The following is a 27,634-nucleotide window of genomic DNA, read 5'->3' as shown; positions in this document are numbered from 1 at the left end:
GAAAATGGAGATGATTTTTTATTGTCATAATTATTCAGAGGCCAAGAAGGTGAAATTGGCAGCAATGGAGTTTGGTTATTATGCACTCCAACGGTGGACCAATACGCAAAACACCCGAAGGAGAGTTAATGATGACTTGATCGCTACATGGAGATAAATGAAAGGAGCCATGAGGAAGCGGTTCGTACCATCACATTATCATATGTTGCTGCATCAAGGCTTCAATCCCTATCTTAAGGAACTAGGTCTGTGGAGGATTATTACAAGGATATGGAGATGCTTATGATGAGATTAAGTATGAATGAAGATAGAGAAGCAACCATGGCAAGGTTTCTTGGTGGTTTGAATCGTGAAATAGCCAATCAACTAGAATTCCAACAATATGTGGAATTGGAGGAGATGTTGCATGTGGCTATTAAATTAAAGCATCAATTCAAGAGGAGGGGTGTAGGCTCATGGTTTGGGGGTGTTTCCAACAGTGGAACATCAAATCCAAGTGCTTGGAGAAGAAATCCCACCTTTAAAGAAAGACAAAAACTGAAATTAGATGAAGAAAGCTCCAATCGGCCAAAAAGGGAGTCCAAAGCAGAATGTGTACAAGCACCTAAAAGTGAGGTAAAATCTGATCCTAAACCTTCAAGATCTAGAGAAATTATTTATTTTAAGTGCCAGGAACAAGGATACATCGCTAGCCAATGCCCGAATAGAAGGATCATGGTGTTGAAGGATAATAGTGAGCTAGAATCGGAAAGCGAGGAAAATGGTGATGAAACCGAGCAAGATAAGGAGGAAGAGCTTGAAGGTGAGACTGAAACTTTGAATGCTTCCCATGCTAAATTAAGCTTGGTTTCTAGGAGAGTGCTGGTTGCATACAAGGATGAGGATAAAATTTAAAGAGAGAACATCTTCCACACCCGATGTGAAATCTAAGGTAAGATTTGGAGTATGATTATCGGGAGTGGCAGTTGTACCAATGTAATTAGTCTTGTGGTAGATAAACTAGGCTTGACACCAATTAAACATCTCGAACCTTATAGGTTATAATAGCTTAATGATAGTGGTGAGATGAAAGTTAATAAACAAGCTAAAGTAAAATTCAGCATTGATAAATATGTGGATGTGGTTTTGTGTGATGTTGTGCCTATGCATGCGGGACATATTTTACTTGGTAGGCCTTGGAAATTTGATAGAGATGCTATTCATTATGGTAGAGAGAATAGAATTGTTTTTAGATTTAAATGTAAAAAGGTCAAGCTAGAGGTATTAACTCCCAAAGAGGTGTACAAAGATCAAATGCAAATACAACAAAGGAGGGTGGCCGAACAACTTAAGGAGAGAACTAGCATGGCCCCCACGGAAACAACACGCATCCAAGGAGTCCAAGCCGTGCAAAACAAACCAGGTAAGTGCTCTAAGACTCAAATTAAGTGGAAAAGTAATGGGAAAACCAAAAGGGAGGTGAGAAGGGGAGCGAAACCTGAGAGTGTGAGCGAAGTGAGAAAAGCAGAGCGTGAGACCCAAACGGAGGGGAAGAAAGAAAAAGAAAGAATAGAAAGGAAAAATAAAAAATTTTATTTGAGTTTTGGGGATGTTAATAAAGCTATCTTGAGTAAGAAACCATTGCTGGTCATGAATCATAAAGATGCTTATTTAAAAATGTTTTTGTTGTGTAGAACTTAATTGCCTTGTTGAGAGCTTTACTTTGTGGAAATTTGAAAAGCATGTATTTATAGATTTTTAGATTTGAAAAGATGCTTTACTTTAAAAAGTGTAATTTTTGCCATAATAAGCATGTATTTTTAGATTTCATTGTGTTAGTTTTTGACCCAGGAGATTGGATTTGATTGCATTTAAGAAAGGAAAGGTTTCCGAAGCAATAAAGGTCAAAGCTTATGCCCCGAGGGGATGGACTTTTTCAAATTTTGGAGCGAATCAATGAAAATGCCGACAAACTTTACTTACTAGGTAAGTACAATGTTAGTACCACATTTAATGTTGCTGAATTATCTCCTCTTTCTGCAGGTGATGATTTTGATTTGAGGATAAATCCTTTCCAAGGGGAGGGGAATGATGCGAATCCATCCGTGCTCGCACAACCGACAACCCGCTGGGTTGTGACCCAATACAGATGAACACTGGGCTGATCACTAGGGCTTAAGCTAAGAGGTTTAGGGACAACTTTTCTGCCTCTATCCAGGAGTTAATTCATTCTCAAGAGCACTTGTCCATACCCTAAGATCCAAGACTTGTTTTGGGCATAAAATTGGTGGAAGCCGATACGAACTCGGGTAGCGGTTTTGGTGCATTTATGGAGTTCGGGTGGCAAGAAATGGTTCCAAATCTTTATGAATTCAATAAGTATCACTAAGAGGTCATGGAAACAAGTCAAGGCAGAAGTAAAACCAACTTATATGGACTTGTACGGGCAACTTCAAAATTTGGCAGAAAATTGTTGTATTGCTTGCTGGCTTTATTGTATTTTGCTGAGTCGGTCTTTTCTCTTTCCTCCAAGCAAGGGAAATGTCTGGGACTCCATAATAAGTTTACAAAGCATATTGAAGCTAATTTGGAGCTCAAATTGATCAAAGATTGGTCAAAGTCAACTTAGTCAAAAAGCTAGTATTTTAGTTTCCTAATTTGATTATACTTTTTGTTTTAGGAAATTACCATTACTTATGTATTTATTTATTTATTTGCTGGACAAATAAGTTTAGGAAAGTTATTATTTTATTATTTTCATTGTAAATTAATTAATTCCTAATTCAAAATAAAGGAATTAATTAATCCAAATTAGATTAGGAAAGGAGGAGATTTTCAGCCTTATTAAGACTCTTCATTGCATATCCGGTTTTTCATTTTTGTTTTAAGGTTTTTTTTTTCTCTTAGCCTATAAAAGGCCTTATTTTTTAGGAAGAAGACACTATTAATAATATTCAAAATTTATTTTGTGAGATTGAATTTCTCTTTGTTCTTTTGAACACCTAAAATACCATTAGAGAGTGAGTGTTTTAGTTTGACTTATCAATAGGACTTCCATCACCTATTGTGGCGTCTTCATTATATACCAAGGTTTCTAATCACAGGTTGGTTGAGGGTTAAGGTGAACATTAGAACTTGAACATAATTAGATCCGGGCTAATATAATATGGGTTTAGGAGCAGGTTGTCCTAGGTTTATACCATGTATAAGCAGGTCACTAATGTGGATTGCAAAGGATAAACACCACCTCTAAAAGGTTTAACCTCAATCCCTAAAAGGTAATGTAAAGCTCCCATATCCTTAATAGCAAATTCTTGATTGAGATGCTAAATGATATTATTAATAAAAGTATTATTATTGCTTGGCGCAATAACATCATCAACATAGATAAGAAAAATAGTAGTATCACCACTGCGATAGATAAACAATGAAGAATCAATTTTACTGCAAAAGAAACCAAGATGAAGGAGAAACTGAGAGAGCGATCAAATCAGACTCTTGAGGCTTGTTTGAGAACATATAAGAATTTATGCAGTCGACATACATGATCTGGTGAGGAAGAATCTATAAAAATCGGTGGCTACTCCATGTATGCCGTTCCTTTAAGGAGACCATCCAAGAAAGCATTCTTTACATGTAATTGTCTGAAAGTCCAAATCATTGTTAGAGATAAAGAGATGACACGACGAAGAGTGGTTGGTGTAACAACTGGACTAAGTGTTTCATCATAGTCAAGACCAGAGATTTGGGAGAAGCTTTTAGCTATAAGTCTGGCATTATAGCGATCCATAGAGCGATCCTCTTTGTAGTTGATGCAAAATACCCATTTTAAACCAACAACATTTGCATCAAATGGGCGAAGAACAAGTGTCCAAGTTTTATTTTTATGGAGAGACATTAGTTCTTCGTTCATGGCATTAACCCAATTTGGATCCATGAGAGGTGTTTTTAATTCCACATGTGATTTGTCAAGAATGGCAGTAAACAATTCAGGGGGTTTAAGAGATGGATCAACAACGGCTTGGCTTTTTGTCTTGTGACCATTATATGAGTATTGTTTTTTATCACAGGTGGGTGATCATTAATCCTTGATCTAGGAGAGGATGTCACCACATCATTAGCATTGTGGTCCCAGATAAGTAGATCAATGGACAAGTGAGCACCCAAGTCATCAGGATCACATTAATTAATTAGTGTGACAGAAGCAGCATGAGGTAAGTTATTGGCAAATTGAGATGCTTCAACTTCATTGGAAGCCATATGGAGATATGGTGGCATGAACAAATGGATGTTTGATTTGTTAAAGGAGCTTCAAAATTTATGGGACCCATAGTTTATGCAAAAGGTGAGGACTCATGATTGATTGTACTTGATTGCAGTGTGGGTACTTTTGAATGAGTGATAGTTGAATTATTTGAAGATTCCAGGTTACTATATCAAAATCAAGATCAAATAAAGATGGAAAATAATTAATACCTTTGGATGGTGGCATTGGAGTTCGTGAATCATCTATCTTGCCATGTGTAGAATTTATATGATGTATGGATCTAGAGTTACCATGAATTGAAGGACACCATTCATCCATAGACAAAATTCCGTTAAAGCTTCATCAAATACTATGTGTCTTGAGATAAAAAAAAAAAAAAAACCCTCTTGGTTTGTGGTTCCAGACAACAGTACCCTTTGTGAATTGGACTATCCATTAAAAATACAAGGGTATGTCTTCTTTGTAAATTTGGAATTTTTTTTATGCCTTAAGGATGGGTAACACGGATAACCTAAAACACGTAGGCTGTTGTAACACCCCGTCCCAAATTGCACCGGAATCCGTGCACGTTCACCGAGGTTGACAGTTGACCATTGACCGAAGGGGTCAAAAGTTGACTTTTTGACTCGGTGGGAATTTCGAGTTGACCAGGGTACCGTGGCGAAGTGCACGATGCCTCGAGTTCGTAGACTGGTAGCACGTCGAAAACGGAGCTACGGTTTGAAAGTTATGGACGAAACAAGTTTACCGGATACCGTAATATTTTAATGTTTTTGAGTTGGTGAACAGTGAAATGCCACATGTCAGCTTCTGATTGGTCCATGTGGCATGAACAGTGTCACACAGGGGTTTTTATTTGATAAAATTCTCCGGGAAGAGAGAGAAAGAGAGAGAGGAGAGAGAAAGAGAGAGAGAGAGACCACCGGCCACCGGAATTTTTCCACTGTTCCGGCCGAGTTACTGTGCACGCGCCGGCCAGAAAGTTTCCCCTCCCCATTTCCGGCAAAACCTCCAAATTTCACGACGAACGACCGCCGGACGAGCCCAGATCGGACGTCCGAAGATCGCCGGCGACGGTTGCCGGTGACCGCGGCGGCTCGCCGGAAAGTACTGTTCCGGCGAGTACCCAGTTTTCCGGCCGGCTCCAGTCCGCTGTGTTCGACCTCCTGAACCCGAATCCGGCTTCCATTTCTGCCAATTTGCGACGGTTTGGGAGAATTACGGAACCGAAACCCGAAAAGCTTACCGGCGAGATTCCGACCCCGTTGGGTCCGATCATCGGAAAGTAAGACCGAATCAGTGATCCTCATCACGCGAGCTTCGATTCGGTATATAACTCGTAACCCTTAGATATCGTTTGGTGTTCGCTCCCCGGGTACCCATTTGGGAATTACCCGAATAAAATATTAATATTTTTTTTGGTCTGTGCACTGTGGTTGTTTAGGTGCGCGTACGAGTGGCGGAGTTGATCCCGAGGAGGATCTTAGTTGTTTTGCGTGCTCCAGGTGAGTGACCCACCTTCAAAAATTATTTTGGGCAATTAATTATATTTAATTGGTATTTAATTTGGTATTTAAATTATGCTCATGTGGTGTGATTTAATTATGGTTTATCGTGGTTTAATTTATTTATTATGCATGAGCATAGTATGTTTCGGTATTATTTGTACGTGGTTTTCAGTATTGATTTTTCGGGCATAATTGGGTTAAATATTTTACGAAAATAATTGTTTAAATTTTATAAATTATGTCCGTGGTATTTTTATGGTTGCATCTCGTACTTCGAGGAAACTGTGGTTTGTTGGTTATCAATGTTTCGTACCGGGTTATTAAATAAAAATATGTGGGATGGTGTTTTGTGAAAATTTGGTATACTTCCCATGGTAATTTTGGAAAACGGTACGGTTGGTTAATAATGTTTATTTTTAGACGCACTCATACAGTATTGGTGTTCTGGTGTATGGTGTATGGACACGTGGTAGCACGCGGTTATTATGTGGTTTAGCGTGCGGTTATTACTTCACCCATGAGTTGCCATTGGACCGTGGGCAGGCAAGTTGTTATTGGCCACAGCCGCCCCCCTCCTTGGCCGGGTTGATGGTTTTAGCAGCGGTACTGTCCGGACGCCGAAGTGACCGTTGCAGGTTTCTCTCTTTAACCCCCCCCCCCCCGCCAGTCGGTGCTCGGGACGCTGGGTATCGGAGGGCATCACCGGTATATGGTGTGGTGCATCGGTGTAAATTGCAAATAATAGTTTAAACCCCAAAGGTGTTCAAAATTATTTACTATAATTTATTACATTTTAATTATATTTGGGGTATTTATTTATTTAATTGTTGTTTATTAAATTATTTAATCCCTTGGTTTTTGGGAGGTATGTACATTGGGTTTTGCGAAAAGATTTTAAAAAGGGAACATTTCAAACGGAGCGATTGGTGAGAGTTTTGAGGGAAATTATTATTTTCCAACAGTTATTATTATTTATTTATTAATTATTGGTATGTGTTCTATTCCTTAATTGCTATTACTATTATTTTTATTATCACAAAAGGTGTTCAGTAGTTCGGGTTACTCACGGAGATGATTAGCATCTCACACTCTTAAATTCCGTTTCCTTAGGTGAAAGTGGTGGTAGACGTTCTTCCGGAGCGAACCAAGTTTTCCGCTGCTGTTGTGTTTCGAGAAGTACTTCTCTACTCTTTCATTTCAGTGTATTATTTCTTTCAGCCTTGTTGTATTTCTATTGTTTAGCACTTCTTAAGGCTCTGTATATTATTGGGATACTTCTGTTTAATTATGCACTGGACTGTTGTTGTTTTTGAGAAGTGCTGAAATTTGTGGAACCAATTTGTAGTACTGTGGGAGGAATAAGGGGACGATTATAGAAGTGCGTTTTCAGTGCAGGGAATTTTGTGGTAAGTCCATCCCTTAGGGGAGGTTCTGCCGGATTTTCCACAGGAGGGTCCGGTAGGGTTTTCCTGGGATCAGGGCTTGTAATCAGGAGATGTATTATAAAGTTCGAAATATGGGCTATTATTTTGTAGTACTAATGATGGCAATCTATTTATGATGTACATAACAGTTAAAAAGGATTCAACCTATAAACTCAGAGGTGCATTAGGATGAAAAAACATGGTCAACCCAGTTTTTACAATAGGTTTATGCTTGCGTTTTGTAACTACATTTTGCTTAGGTATTCCTGGGCATGATACTTGGAGTTGTGTTCCACAATCATTTTTATGATTAAAAAATTTTTAGAATTAAATTCACCTCCACCGTCACATTAAAAAATCTTAATTTCCTATCTAATTAATTTTCCATTAATTTTTGAAATTTTATAAAACATTCATAAAATTCATTGCCATTATATGGTTTTGCGAATTCTAAGTTACCAGGGTTGTTTGTCATGTGAGTTGCGGCTCATGAGTCAAACATAAAATGATGAATCATTTGTGTCATGGATAGATAGAGCACTAAAGCTTAAGGTATTTCTTCAGATTGGTAAGAGTGATCAAACATATACCAACAATCAATAGCAGAATGATTATTGTTCCTACATACTTGACAGCAAATGGTACCTTGATTTTTATCAAATTGTTGCTGCTTGTTGGTGCCCCCTGAGTTTTGGGCAGTTTCGTTGTTTTGGAACTGAGAGTTGGCTTTTGTTTGAGTGGTGCCCTTCTTGAGCATTATGGCATCCAACAGGTGCAAAACCACGACCTCTTGAATTGAAGTGTCCTCGACATCCTTGACTATTTATACCACATCCACTTTGCCCAATAAATTTGGGCATGTTCCATAAGAATTTTGTCATGTTCTTGTTTAGAAGTCATGGGTTTGAAGAGAGAGTACAAAATGACTATAGGATGGGTATGGTGGTTTAGTAAGCAGGGCCATACAAAAAATCTTATAGGCAGGTCCTAGTCTCCTCTACAGTTAAAAGACGTTGTCAAGATCTGTCAACAGTTTGTTACTGGCAGTCAGGTTATCACAAACAGATTTGAATTTCTTAATAATCTTCAAGAGACTAAGATCCCTAAGTGAGAGTCATCAACATATCCTTCAAGTGAGCTTCCTTTTTAGCTGTGACTGGTAGAAGATGTTCTTCCAGTGCAGTCCATATTTCATACATAGTGTCTGGACCTATAATCATATTCATCACTTCCTCACTGATATTTCGGATCAGCCAAGAAGTGAGAAGGCCATCATTATTTATCCACAATTTATATTGTGAACTAGCAAATCAAAGACCCATTCTTATCTGCTATGCTTTCAGCGCGTTTATTACTGTTGGTAAGATGGTGACAAAGCCCCAAACTTCAAACAAGAGAGAATTTGGGAGCGCCATAGAAGATAATTTGTCATCTTTAGTTCTACTGGTATTAGACTTGAGCATTATTGGAATGATTGGATACTAAGTGTAGGTTTTATTGGAAGTTACGAAGAGGGAGAAGACATGGTCATGTTTATGTTTGTAGCGTTAAGCTCTGATACCATGTAGATGTTTAGTGTTTTAGTGGAACGTGTTTCTTTTTCATTAATGTGTAAAAATTTTATACAAAAAGAAATAACAGTACAAAGGGAAATAAAGATACACAAGGTAACTAATTAATGTTCATGATATACGGCATCAATTGAATGGAGTAATTACAAATGACCAATTCGAATTGAATTATACCACTATAAAATAGGAATCTTCTCTTATACGGTAAGTGTCTTGAAATATTAAAGGGTAAATAATATATTTCTTTAACATTGGTCATATTATTTTGGCTTTTATATATATAATGGAGCACATATGAGGATATCCTTAACTTTTTCAGTTGATGATAAATGGGCTCAATTATCTAGAATCGTTTGATTATATATGCATTTATGTAATAGGTTTGATGTGATATGTAATCCGGTTCTACATCATCATGCCCACTTACCATCAACTGAAAAAGTTGAGGATATTTGCATCTAAACCGGATTGAACATATGTGTATATATATATATATATATGTTCTACAAGAAAGGATTAATTACTTATTTGAGTGGCTCACATGCACTTTAGTTTTACTCGAATACTAATTTTGGGGTTTAATGAGTTAGTAAATAAACTATCTTAAATTCCTATTGATCAATTAAGATATCAGAACCCATCCAGGATTCTTTTCTAAAACCCTAAACAAACCCTGATTCCAGGGAGATCCTACCAGACTGTCCTATGGAAAATCCGGCAGCATTTTCTTTAAGGCTAGGATATGCCCCAAAATTTATCTGTATGAAAATGCACTCCTATATAGTACCAACTTATCCCTCCCACCTTACTACAATAATTTCTACAATTCACAATACTTCGATATCGAACTATATAAAAACATACGCAATAGAAATGAACTGATAAGTAAAGAACAAAAATATACTTTCAAATGTTTGCGTCCGCCCATACCACCCACTTAGTACTGTATTATATTTCAATATTGTTTGATGATGCACCAAGGTATAATACAAATGGGAGGAAAATAACACAACAATGATAATTATAATTATAATATAATAACAATAACACCATAACAAGCCTGTAGTCCTCCACGCTTGCTCAAAGGCTTACAAATTTGCCCGAAGGCTTTTACACTTGCCCAAGGACTATCATACTTGCCCGATGGCCATCTTTCTTGCCCGAAGGCTGTCATACTTATTCGAAGGTATTGTATGATAATAATAATAATAGTAATAATAATAAATAATGGAGTCAATACTAAAAATAGTCATAATAAATAATGATAGCAATAACCGTATCGATAATAATAACAATGATGATATTAATAATAATAATAATAATAACAATAAAATCAATTAAGAATATTATTAAGAAATCAAATCATGAATACATAAAAGTAACATAAAATAAAATAATATTTTAAAGTCCATAACATATAACACTACGCGAAGCGCGCTGATTAGCGACACCATTAAATGCGTTAAATGAAATAAATAGAGACGCAGTTTACCACGTCGCCTAACGTTGTGTTGCTAAAAACATTATACCAACAGTGACACAGTAATAAAGTCGCTTAATGTGGGTGAACCAGTGATGCAGTACAAAACAAAGTCGCTAAATGTAAAGAGACTTGCAACGCTAAACATAGAGGAATTCGTGACTCTAAATCTCTACATCGCTACTTTTTAGCATTTTTAGCGACACGTCTAAACTTCATTGTTGTTTTATATAAAGTCATACATCGCTAATATGGAAGAAACAATGACACTTCATCGATGTTTCATGTAAACGTATACATCGTTAATTTGTGAATTTTTAGCGACTTTTGTAGTTATACGCCGCCGTTTACTTACAACTACGTGTTGCTAATTTCATATAGAGGAATTCGTGACTCTAAATCTCTACATCGCTACTTTTTAGCATTTTTAGTGACACGTCTAAACTTCATTGCTGTTTTATGTAAAGCCATACGTCGCTAATATGGAAGAAACAATGACACTTCATCGCTGTTTTATGTAAACGTATACATCGCTAATTTGTGAATTTTTAGCGACTTGTGTAGTTATACGCCGCCGTTTACTTACAACTACGTGTTGCTAATTTCATATATGTTTAACCTTTAGCGACTCGTTTTTTTTTTGCATCGCTATATATTTAAATAAAAGAGTCACTAAAAATAGGGACGCAAGTCTAGAGCGTCGCTAAAGGTCGAAAATGGCAACCATGTTGTTATTATGCGTCGCTACAAGTCTTTTTAGCGGCAATTTTCTTCTTGTACGTCGCCGTTTCTTTTTTTTAATTTGCTTGTTGTAATTTTGTTAAAATTTAGTTAAAAATGATAAATATAAAAAAAAATTAAAATTAGCTTCATTCAAAATAATTAGAATACAAAAATTTTAAGTAAACATTTTCATAACAAAATAATTATCAAATAAATTAAATAGTATATCATGAAATATTTTTACAATTTGGTAAACTATTGTATATGCAAAAACAAAAGCAATATTAATTAAACTTCCATGAATGCATAGTCATTGAGATGGAAGTTGACATCCTCTTGTTGACGATATTATACACTCATACTACATAGGAAAAATTAAAAAAAATTATTAACACTTATGCAAAATAAATAAATTAATATTAATTATTAAAAGGTAATTTAGTAAATGAAAATTTAAAGAATATTACCATTGTTCTTCAGATTTGACGAGGCATATTACGAACATAATTACTCTCACATTCATCCTCATTATCATTTTCATCGATACTTGGCAATTGTATGACAAATGGATTGTGAGCTATCGTAGTATCGTCAAGAATATCTTCTTCAACCAATTCTTCGTCAACAAAAGTACGATGTTGTGGTGGAGTTGAAACAACAGACCATTTCAAAAATCTTCAACATAAAATACTTATTGAACTTAACAAAACAATGTCAAGCAATATCATAAACAAAATATCTACAAAAGCAAGATTAAGAAAACCCAACGAACCTAACCTGCGTTTAAAATGAAAAAAAAAAAAAAAAAAAAAAAAAAAAAAAAAACTCAACCCACCACATGTCACCGCCAACCACAAAGAAAAAAGAAACTCACCTAAATGATGGAGATGAAGAAACAAGAAACCCAGCTAGCCACAAGGGCTAAATAGAGAAACCTAGCTTCCTGACGACAACGTAGGTAAATGAAAAATGAAACCCAAAATATCCCACTCTTCAAGTCCTCTTAGATTGCTTCCAAATATAAAATTTATTTGGTAGTGTACTTGATATAGTTTTAGAAAAGAAAAGGGAATCAAAGGCGAGCATAAAAATTTTAAAGCGCGTCAAAAATTTTTAGAACAGACGCGTGAAATTTTTAAACCCTTTTTAAGATTCTTTTTTTCTTTCTAAAATTAAGAGAACACGTGACGCATTTACATCTTTAAGCGTCGCTTGTTCCATCAATGTCATTATTTTTTTTTTTTTGGTTAGTTTTTTATTCTTCATCTAAAAATAAATACTGAAAACATTTCTTACATATGTGAAACAAAATTACCAAAGTGGTAGCTTAATTATTTTGATTTCCAAGTACAGTTTATTTATTTTAAAATCTTGTTCTAAGTTTTATTTTTTGTTCCTTAATTTGATGGAAAAGCCGATGCATAAAAAGCAAAAAGAGTCGCTAGATACTTTTTATTTTTTTTCCCTTTTTTAAGAGTTATTAATTTTCTTTTGAAGTATAGTTTATTTGCTTTTAAAAGTTGCAATTGTAAAAATATATTTTTTTAAATTAAAAGAACAGGCGACGCATTTACAATTAAAAGCAACGCCTTTTCTCTCAATTTCATTTTTTTTTCTTTGGCTATTTTTTTATTTTTCATCTATAAATAAACATTGAAAATAGTTAAAGAATAAAAGTATAAAAAAAATAGTTAAGAATAAAAGTCAAAAAAAAAAAAGGAACAGGCGATGCATTCGTAAAACATTGTGTCACCTGTTCTCTTTTCTAAATAACAAAAATGCTATTTAAAATACTTGGAAATTTAATAAGAAAATAATTAGTATTTTATTATATTTGATTCATATTTTTATTAACTCTCTATTAAAATTTTTAAAATAATTAAATTTATCACAATAGTTTTATTTGCTATCTATTAAATATGTATTAACTATTTATCAAATTATTAATTTTCAAATAATAAAATTATTATATGAGTTAATATTTCAATTATTTGAAATATTAGATTCTTATGCCAATATTTATTTAAATTTTCTTGTCTATCAATTATTTTGTATGAATTTATTTATCAAATAATCCTAATTCGATAAAACTAAAAAGTAACTTTCAAGTTGGAAAAAAAAAAAAAAAAAAAAGTCGCTAAAGGCTGGAATAGGCGATGCTTTTCTGAGGTTATAATTTTCAGATTCGTCGCTAAATGTAGGAATAGGCGATGCATTTTTAAAAAAGAGTCGCTAAATGCGATAAAAGGTGACGCATTGTTAAAAAAAAAAATCTCTTATTAGTTTTTAAACATAAAAAAGTTTTTTAAATAATTTTTCGTTACCTTTTTAACATAAAAAAGCTTTTTAAATAATTTTTCAAGTCTTTAATGACACAATTATTTAGAAGAAATCACTTAAAAATAATTTTTATTTATAAAATTATTTTTATAAGCAAAAATAATTGATATATTATTAATTTATACATTATGTCATAGAAATATAACAAATAACTTATCATAGAAACACAAATAAATTCAAGAAATTGCTTAATAATTTTACCTCATATTTCTATCTATTAAAATTTTCAAAATAATTAAATTTATTACATTTTATTTCCCATCTATTAAATATGTATTAACTATTTATCAAATTATTAATTTTAAAATAATAAAAATATTATATGAGTTAATATTTTATTTATTTAAAATATTATATTCTTATGCCAATATTTATTTGAATTTTATTGTCTATCAATTTGTACTAATTTATCTATCAAATAATTCTAATTTGACAAAACTAAAAAGTAACTTTTAAGTTGGAAAAAAAAAAAAAAAAAAAAAACCTTGCTAAAGGCTGGAATAGGCAATGCTTTTCTAAGATTATAATTTCCAGATTCGTCGCCAAATGTAGAAATAGACGACTCGTTTTTAAAAAAGAGTCGCTAAATGCGATAAAAGGCGATGCATTGTTAGAAAAAAGTCTCTTATTAGTTTTTAAACATAAAAAAAATATTTTAAGTAATTTTTCATTACCTTTTTAGTATAAAAAAGCTTTTTAAATAATTTTTCAAGTCTTTAATGACACAATTATTGGGAAGAAATCACTTAAAAATAATTTTATAAATAATAAAAATTATTTTTACAAGCAAAAATAATTTATATATTATTAATTTATGCATTATGTCATAGAAATATAACAAGTAACTTATCATAGAAACACAAATAAATTAAATGAATTGCTTAATAATTTTGCCTCATATTTCTATCTATTAAAATTTTCAAAATAATTAAATTTATTACAATTTATTTCCTATCCATTAAATATGTATTAACTATTATCAAATTATTAATTTTAAAACAATAAAATTATTATATGAGTTAATATTTCATTTATTTAAAATATTAGATTCCTATGCCAATTTTTATTTGAATTTTATTATCTATCAATTATTTTGTATGAATTTATCTATCAAATAATTTTAATTTGACAAAACTAAAAAATAACTTTAAAGTTGGAAAAAAGAAAAAAAAAACGTTGCTAAAGGCTGGAATAGGCGACGCTTATCTAAGGTTATAATTTCCAAATTCGTCGCTAAATGTAGGAATAGACGATGCGTTTTTAATAAAGAGTCGCTAAATGCGATAAAAGGCGATGCATTGTTAAAAAAAAATTTCTTATTAGTTTTTAAATATAAAAAAGTTTTTTAAATAATTTTTCATTAACTTTTTAATAAGTTTTTTAAATAATTTTTCAAGTTTTTAATGACATAATTATTGAGAAGAAATCTCTTAAAAATTATTTTTATTTATAAAATTATTTTTATAAGCATAAATAATTGATATATTATTAATTTATATATTATGTCATAGAAGTATGACAAGTAACTTATCATAAAAGCACAAATAAATTAAAGGAATTACTTAATAATTGTTTCTCATATTTCTATCTAGTAAAATTTTCAAAATAATTAAATTTATCATATTTTCACTTCCTATCAATTAAATATGTATTAACTAGTTATTAAATTATTATTTTTAAAATAATAAAATTATTTTATGAGGAAACAGGAGACCCAATCAAGGGAAATTGTGTCGCCTGTTCCAATTTTTTTTTTCTTAATTTGTTCCCCCTTTTTTTAAAAAAAAAAATACAATTTAAAGAACTACAAATTTAAATAGGAAATAAATTGCACTTGAGAAACAAAATAATTAAAAAACAACGATAAAAATAATCATATCAGGCAATAGGCGACGCAATCAAGGGGAATTGCGTCCCTGTTGCAATTTTTTTTTTTTAATTTGTTCCCTTTCTTTGTAAGAAAATAAAATTTAAAAACTTGTAAATTTAAACAGAAAATAAACTATATTTAAGAAACAAAATAATTAGAGAACAAAAATAAAAATAATCATAAAATGCAATAGGCGACGCAATTAATGTGTTTTTTTTTAAAGGAAACAAATTAAAAAAAAAATTGGAATAGGTGACGCAATTAATGGGAATTGCATCGCCTATTCCCATTTTTTTTTTATTTGTTTCCTTTTTAAAAAAAATAAAAATACAATTTAAAAACTTACAAATTTACACAAAAAATAAACTGTACTTGAGAAACAAAAAAATTAGAGAGCAACAATAAAAAATAATTATAAAAGGCAACCTTCCATTTTTTTTTTTTTAATTCGTTCCCTCTTTTTTTTAAAGACAAAAATACAATTTAAAAACTTACAAATTTAAACAGAAGATAAATTGTACTTGAGAAACAAAATAATTAGAGAACAACAATAAAAATAATCATAAAAGGCAATAAGCGACACAATCAATGGGAATTGCATCGCCTGTTCAAATTTTCTTTTTAATTTGTTTCCTTTTAAAAAAAAAACAAAAATATAATTTAAATACTTACAAATTTACACAGAAAATAAATTGTACTCGAGAAACAAAAAAATTAGAGAGCAATAATAAAAATAATTATAAAAGGCAACCGACGACGCAATCAGGGGAAATTGTGTCGCTTGTTCCATTTTTTTTTTAATTTGCTCCCCCTATTTTTTTAAAGACAGACATACAATTAAAAGACTTACAAATTTAAAAAGAAAATAAATTGTACTTGAGAAACAAAATAATTAGAGAACAACAATAAAAATAATCATAATAGGCAATAGGTGACACAATCAATGAGAATTGTGTCGCCTATTCCAATTTTTTTTTTTAATTTGTTTCCTTTTTAAAAAAAAATAAAAATACAATTTAAAGACTTACGAATTTATACAGAAAAAAACTATATTTGAGAAATAAAAAAATTAGAGAGCAACAATAAAAATAATTATAAAAGGCAACAGACGACACAATCAGGGGGAATAGCGTCGCTTGTTTCTTTTTCTTTTTTTTTTTAAATTTGTTCCCTTTTTTTTTTAAAGATAAAAATACAATTCGAAGACATACAAATTTAAACAGAAAATAAACTGTACTTGAGAAACAAAATAATTAGAGAACAACAATAAAAATAATCATATCAGGCAATAGGCGACGCCATAAAGGGGAATTGCTTCGCCTGTTCCAATTTTTTTTTTTTAATTTGTTCCCCTTTTTTTGAAAAAAATAAAATTTAAAAACTTTCAAATTGAAACAGAAAATAAACTGTACTTGAGAAACAAAATAATTAGAGAACAACAATAAAAATAATCATAAAAGGCAATAGGCGACGCAATCAATGGGAATTGCGTCGCTTGTTCCAACTTTTGTTTTTTTAATTTGTTTTCGTTTTTAAAAAAACCAAAAATATAATTTAAAAACTTAAAAATTTACACTGAAAATAAACTGTACTTAAGAAATAAAAAAATTAGAGAGTAACAATAAAAATAATTAAAAAAGGCAACAGACGACGTAATTAGTGGGAATTGGATTGCCTGTTCCATTTTTTTTTTAATTTGTTCCCCTTTTTTTTAAAGACAAAAATATAATTTAAAGACTTATAAATTTAAACAGAAAATAAACTGTACTTGAGAAACAAAATAATTAGAGAACAACAATAAAAATAATCATAAAAGTCAACAGGCAATGCAATCAGGGGGAATTGCATTGCTTGTTCCCATTTTATTTTTTAATTTGTTCCCCTTTTTTTGAAAAAAAACAAAAATACAATTTAAAGACTTGCAATTATTTAAGAAAAAATAATATTCCTTCACAGATTAAGAAATATTTTCAGTATTTATTTGTAGATAAATTAAATATATAAAATAATTAAAGGACAAAAGGAAAAGAAGTAACAGGCGACACTGTTTTGATTAAATGCATCGTCGTTAACAAAAAATGTTTATGAGTATTGGCAATGTAAAGTACGGATATGGCGACTCTTTTTCAGTGAATGAGTGACTTGAAATATCTGTCGACTTTTTATGCTATTGATGTGTCGTTTGTTCCTTCAAAATGAAGGGAAAAAAGATAATTTATTAGGATTGCAACTTGTAATATCAATTAAACTATCATTGAGACACAATCAAATAACTAATAAAATAAAAAACAATGAATAAAATAACCAAGGCCGAAGCTGTTGAGTCATATATTCAGCGACGCCGAAAATTAACCTGGCTTATTTTTGTTTTTAGTGACCTTCAATTCATTTTGTTTTCGTAGTGTCGCTCATTTTATGTCGCAAGATCTCAATTTTCTTGTATTTAGCAACACCGTGGAAAGTGCGTCGCTTATTGTCTTATTAAGCGATGTATTATCGTGCATTTTTTTATTACGTCACAATTCTGGTGTCGTTAAATCCCTATTTTCACGTAGTGTAATGAAATATGTACACTCGTAATGGAGGTACATACGATACCATCTAACATGCTGCACGATCCATAATTCCAGCAGTCGCCAGCATTCTACTACTAATATAGACCGGGATGGTTGCCCATATTGGCCGTCCGATCCCCTAGACTCCTAGGCAACATAGTTACGCAACTAGCTCTACATGGACCACATCAGATCATCGTCCCCGTACAGTATGGTATATACAACATGATATACTATAATATAACACACACACACTAATATACTATAATACAACACACACATACACATCCACATATATATATATATATATATAAAAGATATTTGATGTAAATACTATATATGTAACACCCTGTACCGAAGTACACCGGAAATTTCTCAAATTTGACAAAGGATGACCGGATTTGATCGTTGTTGACCAAGAAGGGGTCAAATGTTGACTTTTTTCTCCTGATGGAATTTCACATTGACCGAGGTACCGTTAAAAAGTACACATTGTCACGAGTTCATAAACTAGTAGCACGTTGAAAACAGAGCTACGGTTTGAAAGTTATGAGCAAAATAAGTTGAGGTCCAAACTATCCAAGGGGTGCCGGAGTTGACTTTTTATTCATGCAAAGTTGGGCTTTGGCTCATGCGTGGCTGTGAAGTACTCATCGATACAAGTCTGTAGACTAGCCGCACGTTCGATTTGGACATGTGGTTTGAAAGTTATGGTCGTGTAGAGTTTTTCAAATACAGTATTATTTTAATATTATTTTTAAATATGTGAACAGTGTGCCACGTGTGACTTAATAAAAGGTGCCATGTGTCACAATGGTGAGATGCCACATGTCAACTATGGTTAAATACCATATTATTTTATACAATAATATTATTTTATTATTATTTAATTATTTCTTTTATTTTCCGGCCACCAGACGGCCACACGCACCGGCCACCGGTGAAGCCCAGTTCCCGGCGGCGGCGGGTGGAGTTTTTCTGGCGATTCTTGTAGTTTCCGACTAGTCCAGTCCAAATTGCCACCCTTTTCCCCCTATTTTGGGTCCTCTGAGTTCAAATATGGTCTCCAATTGTTTAAATTTGAAGTGGTTCGTGAGTTATGAGGAGGTGAAATTCGACCGGTACTTCCCGGGCAAATTCTGGCCACCACTGGCGGAATTGGGGTCAATGGAGGGCGGTAATGTGATCCTCGTTCCACAAGCTTCGATTCGGTATATTACTCATCAATTTTGGTTAACGTTTGTATAAAACCCCCCGGATACCGGATATTATTTACCCGAATAATATATTAATTTATTTGAGATGTGTAATATTGTTGTTCTAGAAGCACGTGTACGTTGTAGAATTGATCCCATAGGGGATCTTGGGTTAATTGCGTGTTCCAGGTGAGTTACCCACCTTCAAAATTATTTTGGGATGTTAAAATATATATATTTTGTGTTAATTTGTTATTGAAAATTATGTTTGATGTGTTGAATATTTAGTAAATTTATATTTGGAATTTTGATACCAAAATTGAATGGAATTAAATATTTGGGCATTATAAAATATTTTGGTTTTAAGGAATTTGAGATTTTGGTAATTATTATCAAATTTCATTGTCGAAATATTTCATAATTAAATATTTGGTAAATATGTTTATGTATTTGATATTAAGAGAATTTCCATCTAAATTATATTGCCAATGTATATTGTTTTAATATATGTTTGGGTGTCAAAAATATATTTGAGAATTAAAAGAAATTGTGAGTTAATTGTATTTATTACGCATGAGCAAGGTGTTTTCATTTAATTAATTGTATTTGGGTTTTAATATTATTTTTGGGCATGTTTTGATTTTAAATATTTCAAGGAAATATTGGTTTAAGTTGGTGGTTTCAAATTTTATAATTATGCCCTTGGAGTATTATTTGTTTGATTTTATGATTTGGGGAAAAATTCATTGTATATTATTACCTATGGATTTATGCTGGAAATATTAAGGAAAAATGTGGGAATGTGAGTTTGAAAAATGGTATAATTCCTACGGTGAACTTTGGAAAAATTGGGTATTTTAATAATAAATTTGATTATTTATTTTAGACGCACTCATATAGTACTGGTGTTCTGTACTGTATATGTGGATGAGCGCGCAAGTTATAATGTCTCCCGTGAGTTGCCATTGGACCGAGGGTAGGCAAATTTGATATTGGCCATAAGCCGTCCCCCTCCATGGCCGGGATGACGGTTTAAGCAGCGGCGCTGTTGGGACGCCGAAACGACCGTATGCAAGTTTCTCTCTTTAGCCTCCCGCCATATGGTGCTCAGGACACTGGGTATCGGAGGGCATCACTGGTATATGGTATGGTGCGTCAAGTATAAATTTTCATATAGAAATTTCAAATCCTAAAGGTTTTAAAAATCGTATTTAAATTAAATGTATTTTATTTGTGTTACTATCTAATTATAATTATTTAAATTACATTTTTGACATTGTTATTTTGATTGATTAAATCAAACTTTATGAATTAGATATATTGAAAGTTTTTCTGTTATGTTATATTTCTTTAATGCAAGTATTCCAAATTTATTTTATTATATTTCATTACATTTTATTGGTATTTGGATTGTTTAATTATTTATTAAATTAATTATTACTTGATTTGTGGGGCATAAAAGATTGGGTTTTGCGAAAATGTTTTAAAAGGGGAACTTTTCCAACCGAGTGAATCGTGAGGGTTTTGAGAGAAAATATTATTTTCAATTAATTATTAATTATTTACTTACTTATTTATTCTTAATTAAACAACTGTACTATAATTATCGTTGCTTTATAATTGTACAGTAGATAGGGTCACTCACTGAGATGATTAGCGTCTCATATTTTTAAATTCCGTTCCCCTAGGTCAAGGATTGGGAGACGTTAATCGTCCGAGGCGAGCCCGACGTCTCAGTTCATTGCCGAAAGTCCAAGAAGCATTTATTTCCTTTTTCCTCTTCATCTTGTATTGCTTCTTTATCTGAAATTATATTAATTCCACATTTATTTGTATAATGCTCTGTATACTGTATTGGACATTTAGTTATTAATTATGCACTGATTTACTGTTATTCATTTGGAGTGCTGCAAATTTGTGGAATTAAATTGTAGTAATGTGGGAGGAATAAGGGGATGTATATTGAAGTGTGTTTTCAGTGCAGGAAATTTGTGGTAAGTCCAACCTTTAGAGGAGGTTCTACCGGATTTTCCATTGGAAGGTCTAGTAGGGTTTTCCTGGGATTAGGGCTTATCTAGGGTTCCAGTGAGGAATTTTAGATGGGTCCTGACAATATACCAGTGATGTCTAACGGTACCTAGCGTCCTAAGCATCGCCTGACGGGGAGGTTAAGAAGAAAACCTACATTCAGTCGTCGTGGCATCGTAACAGCATCGATGCTATCAACAGTCATCCTGGCCATGGAGGGAGATACCTAATGCTCATTCTGCATTATACCTGCCTATCCTCAGGTCCATAGCATCTCACAGAACAACCCTATATACATGCACGCTAACAAGAGATATTATAGAGAACACCAGTATGTATATACCAGTGATATCAGGCGATACCAAGCGTCTCAAGTACCACTCTGACGAGGATGTTAAGGAGAAAACTTCCATCCGGTTGTCTCGGCATCCCAACAGTGCCGATGCTTATAGCTACCATCCCGACCATGGAAGGGGGCAGCTATGGCCAATATATCAAACTTGCCTGTCCTTAGTTCCATAGCATCTTACAGGAGAGCATAAAACTTGTGTGCTGATAACATATCACAAACACAGCACAGAACACCAGTATGTGTATGATGCATCGAAAACCGATAAAATTTTATAATATTATAAAATTTGAATTTTTATAAACTACAATTAAATTTATATACTTTTACCAAATCCATAAAATCTCATATTCTCTTTTAATCCATCTTTACCATCAAAAAATCAAGTTTATGAATAAATAAATAAATTAATTAATTAAGGCATAAATATATTTTTGAAAATACTAAATTTTAAATAAATAATTTTCTCCAAATCCATGAAATCAATTTACACCAAAACAATATTAAAAAAAATACATAAAAAATTCATACATAATTAAAATCACATAAATGCATTATTTATGCATCAAAATTTCAACATTTAAATCAACAATAAGTTTAATAAAAAATTAAACCATAATTTCGTAAAATTAATCTCTCTACACTAATTCAATTCCATAAATAAATAAATAATTGAACACAAACATATATTTTTATCATAGTAATTTAATATAATTAATTACTCAAACTTTCAAATCAATTCATACCAAATATCATTAGAATCACATACAATTTCACGTATACAATTTCACATATAATTAAGTGTATAAAGATATATTCTATTAGATACCATAACCTTACAGTAAAATTAACAATAATTTAACAGCAATTTAAAATTTATAGCTTCCCAACTATTTGAAAACATTAATTCAAGACCACATTTATTCAATTCAACATAATTTTGTTAGGACTCGCCCAGAATTCCTTCCCCGGAACCCTAGACAAGCCTTGATCACAGGGAAATACCACCGAACTTTCCAACGGAAAATCCGACAGCACCTTCCCTAAGGGTAGGACTTATCAAAAATTACCTGCACTGAAAACACACTTCTATATTCACCCCCTTATTTCTCCAGCAAAACTACAAATTGTTTCCACAAATTTACAGCACTTCACAACAATAACAGCAGCCCAGTGCATAAATAAAACATAAGTGTCCAAATAGTATACAGAGCTTCATGAAGTGCTAATCAACAGAAAATACAACAAAGATGACAGAAATAATACAACTGAAATGAATGAGTACAAAAATACTTCTCGAAACACGATAGCGGCGGAGAATTTCTTCGCCCCGGAAGAACGTCTACCACCCTTTGCATCTAAGGGAACAGAACTTAAAAATGTGAGATGTTAATCATCTCAATGAGTGACCCTAGCTACTGAACACTTTCAATAATAATAATAATAATAATATAACAAATAAGGGAATTGAATTAATACCAACAATTAATAAATAAATAATAATAACAGTTGGAAATAATAATTTTCCCTCAAAACTCTCACTAATCACTCTGTTGGAAATGTTCTCCTTTTAAACAATTTCACAAAACCCGATATTCGTACTTCCCGAAAACTAAGGGATCAAACCATTTGATAAACAATAAATAAATAAATACCCCAATATATAATTAAAATGTAATAAATCATAATAAATAACTTGAACACTTTTGGGGTTTGGAACTTTATCTGAAAATTTACACTTGATGCACCACACCATATACCGATGATGCCCTCCGATACCCAGCATCCTGAGCACCGACTGGCGGGGAGATTAAAGAGAGAAACTTGCAAAAGGCACTTCGGCGTCCCGACAGTACCGCTGCTAAAACCGTCGTCCCGGACAAGGAGGGGGGCGGCTGTGGCCAATATCAAACTTGCCTGCCCACGGTCCAATGGCAACTCAGGGAGACATAATACTTGCGCGCTAAACCACATATACATACACCAGAGAACCAATACTGTATGAATGCGTCTAAAATAATTATTTAATCAACCGTACCGTTCTTTCCAAAATTACCGTGGGAAATATATTAAATTTTCACACTTACCATCCCACATATTTTCATTTAACAAACCGGTACGAAACATCGATAACAAGTAAAACAATAATTTTTCTCGTAATACGAGGTTCAACAACTAAAATACCGTGGGCATATTTATAAAATTAAACCACCAATTTAAACAAATATTTTCATAAAATATTTAAACCAATTATGCCCAAAAATAATACCTAAAACCACGTACGATTATTACCAAAATATACTTTGCTCATGCATAATAAATAAATTAAATCACAATAAAATCATAATTAAATTGTACCACATGAGCATAATTTAAATACCAATTAAACATAATTAATTGCCCAAAATATTTTTAAAGGTGGGTCACTCACCTTAAGCGCGTATATCAGCTAAGATCCTCCGTAGGATCAACTCCACTACTCGTACGCGCACCTAAAACATCCACAGTATACCAACCAAATATATTAATATTTTAATCAGGTAACTCCCAAATGGGTACCCAGGGAGCGAACACAAACGACAACTAAAAGTTACGAGTTATATACCGAATCGAAGCTTGAGTGATGAGGATCACGGATTCGGTCTTACTTTCTGGTGATCGGACCCGAGGTGGCCGGAATCTCGCCGGAAAGCTTTCGGGATTCGACTCCTCAATTCTCCCAAACCATTGCGAATTGGTGGAAAAGGATGCCAGATTTGGATTCAGGAGGTCGGAATCAGTGGACAGGGACCAGCGGTGCAACTGGGTACTCGCCGGAACAGTGACTTCTGGCGAGCCGCCGCGGTCACCGGCAACCGTCGCCGGCGGCGGTGCGTGTGGTGGCCATTGGCTGAGATTTTTGGTTGTTTTGTAGATCGAGGAGAGAGGATTCCAACGAGACCGGCGGTGAGGCAAACGGAGGCCGGACGGCGGAGAAATCGGGGTTTGAAGATTTTCGGCCCCTCGCCGGAAAACGCTCCGATCCCGGCGCGTCGGAGGTCTGGTGGCCGTGAAATTTGGGGGGTAGGCTGGACTTGAGGAGATGGTGAGGGGTGGCTGGCAGGTGTGGCCTGAAAATGGCAGGAAACAGGGCAAATGGCAGTGGCCGGCGGTGGAGGGAAAAATCGCCACCGAGCTTCGCCGCCTCGATCCAGGCGCGTTCGGTGACCAACGGCCGTGAGATTTTGGGGTTTGGCCAGAAATGGAAAGCTGCTTCAGTCTGGCCGGTGCGTGTAGCAAGAGTCGGCCGAAAAATTGGACGATTCCGACGGCCGATCGGTTTTTTCTCTCTCTCTCTCTCCTCTCTCTTTCTCTCTCCTCCCCGGCGTTATTGTCAGGACCCATCCAGAATTCCTTCCCCGGAACCCTAGACAAGCCCTGATCCCAGGGAAACCCTACCGGACCCTCCAACGGAAAATCCAGCAGAGCCTCCCCTAAGGGATTTACTTACCACAAATTACCTGCACTGAAAACACACTTCAAAAATTCATCCCCTTATTCCTCCCGCAAACTACAAATTGTTCCACAAATTTCAGCACTTCTCAAAAACAACAACAGTCCAGTGCATAAGTAAAACAGAAGTATCCCAATAGTATACAGAGCTTTAAGAAGTGCTAAACAACAGAAATACAACAAGGCTGAAAGAAGTAATACACTGAAATGAAAGAGTACAGAAGTACTTCTCGAAACACAATAGCAGCGGAAAACTTGGTTCGCTCCGGAAGAACGTCTACCACCATTTGCACCTAAGGGAACGGAATTTAAGAGTGTGAGATGCTAATCATCTCCGTGAGTGACCCTAACTACTGAACACTTTTAATAAAAATAAAATAATAATAATAACAATTAAGGGAATTGAATATATACCAACAATTAACAAATAAATAATAACAACTGTTGGAAAATAATAATTTCCCTCAAAACTCTCACCAATCGCTCCGTTTGAAATGTTCCCTTTTTAAAACCTTTTCGCAAAACCCAATGTACATACCTCCCAAAAACCAAGGGATTAAACCATTTGATAAACAATGAATAAATAAAAACATACCCCAATATATATAATAAAAATATAATAAATTATAGTAATTAATTTTGAACACCTTTGGGGTTTAAACCATTATTTGCAATTTACACCGACGCACCACACCATATACCAGTGATGCCCTCCGATACCCAGCGTCCCGAGCACCGACTGGCGGGGGGGTTAAAGAGAGAAACCTGCAACAGTCACTTCGGCGTCCCGACAGTACCGCTGCTAAAACCATCACCCGGCCAAGGAGGGGGGCGGCTGTGGCCAATAACAACTTGCCTGCCCACGGTCCAATGGCAACTCATGGGTGAAGTAATAACCACGCGCTAAACCACATAATAACCGCACGCTACCACGTGTCCATACACCATACACCAGAACACCAATACTGTATGAGTGCGTCTAAAAATAAACATTATTAACCAACCGTACCGTTTTTCCAAAAACCACCGTGGGAAATACATTAAATTCTCACACTTACCATCCCACATATTTTTATTCAATAACCCGGTACGAAACATTGATAACCAACAAACCACAATTTTCTCGAAGTACGAGATGCAACCATAAAAATACTGCGGGCATAATTTATAAAATTTAAACAAATATTTTCGTAAAATATTTAACCCAATTATGCTCGAAAAATTAATACTGAAAACCATGTACAAATACTACCGAAACATACTATGCTCATGCATAATAAATAAATTAAACCAAGATAAAACCATAATTAAATCACACCACATGAGCATAATTTAAATACCAATTTAAACATAATTAATTGCCCAAAATAATTTTTGAAGGTGGGTCACTCACCTGGAGCACGCAAATCAACTAAGATCCTCCTCGGGATCAACTCCACTACTCACGCGTGCACCTAAACAACCACAGTACACCAACCAAAAATATTAATATTTTATTCGGGTAATTCCCAAATGGGTACCCGGGGAGCGAACACCAAACGATATCTAAGGGTTACGAGTTATATACCGAATCGAAGCTCGCGTGATGAGGATCACGGATTCGGTCTTACTTTCCGGTGATCGGACCCGACGGGGTCGGAATCTCGCCGGAAAGCTTTTCGGATTTCGGCTCCGCAATTCTCCCAAACCGTCGCGAATTGGCGGAAACGGATGCCGGATTCAGGTTCAGGAGGTCGAACACAGTGGACTGGAGCCGGCCGGAAAATTGGGTACTCGCCGAAACAGTACTGTAGATCGGCCGAAAAACGGCTCGTGTACTGTAGATCAGAAGCTGACACGTGGCATTCCACTGTTACTGTTCATGCCACGTGGACCAATCAGACACTGTTCATGCCATGTGGACCAATCAGAAGCTGACACGTGGTATTCCACTGTTCACGACCCAAAAACATTAAAATATTACGGTATCCGGTAAACTTCAAACGTCCATAACTTTTTAACCGGATGTCCATTTTGAGCGTGCCACTAGTCTGTGAACTCGTATCGACGAGCACTTCACAACCATGCACGAGTCAAAGCTCAATTCCCCATAAATAAAAAGTCAACTCTGGCACCCCTTGGACAGTTTGGACCGCAACTTGTTTTGCTCATAACGTTCAAACCGTAGCTCCGTTTTCGACGTGCTACTAGTCTACGAACTCGGGGCATCGTGCACTGCGCCACGGTATCCTGGTCCGACATGGTTCGGGACGGGGTGTTACAGTTATTGCCAAATAAAAGCACCGTGGTGACACTGTTCATCCACGTGGACCAATCAGGTGATGACACATGGCATTACTGTGCACTTAAGCCAGATATAATAAATTATTACAGTATCCGGCGAACTTCAAACATTCATAACTTTTTAACCAGATGTCCAATTTAAGCGTGCTGCTAGTCTATGAACTCGTATCGACGAGTACTATGCAACCATACAAGAGTCAAAACAAAATTACACAACAAGAAAAAGTCAACTCCGGGCACCTTTTAGACTGTTTGCACCTCGACTTGTTTTGCCCATAACTTTCAAAATGTAGTTCCGTTTTTGACGTGCTACTAGTCTACGAACTCGAAGAATCATGCACTTCCCCACAGTACCCTGGTCAACTAGAAATTCCAACTGGGATAAAAAGTCAACTTTTGACCCCTTGGTCAAAGGTCAACCTCGGTCAACGTGCACGGATTCCGGTGTGATTTGGGACGGGGTGTTACAACCTTCCCCCCTTATAAAAATTTCATCCTCGAAATTCTGCACGTCACTGGAACAGATAAGGGTACTGATCACGCATCTGCGCTTCGGGCTCCCACGTTGC

Source organism: Ziziphus jujuba, chromosome 3 (genome assembly GCF_031755915.1).
Source record: "Ziziphus jujuba cultivar Dongzao chromosome 3, ASM3175591v1".
NCBI lineage: Eukaryota > Viridiplantae > Streptophyta > Magnoliopsida > Rosales > Rhamnaceae > Ziziphus > Ziziphus jujuba.
Note: the sequence above shows the minus strand (reverse complement) of the source record.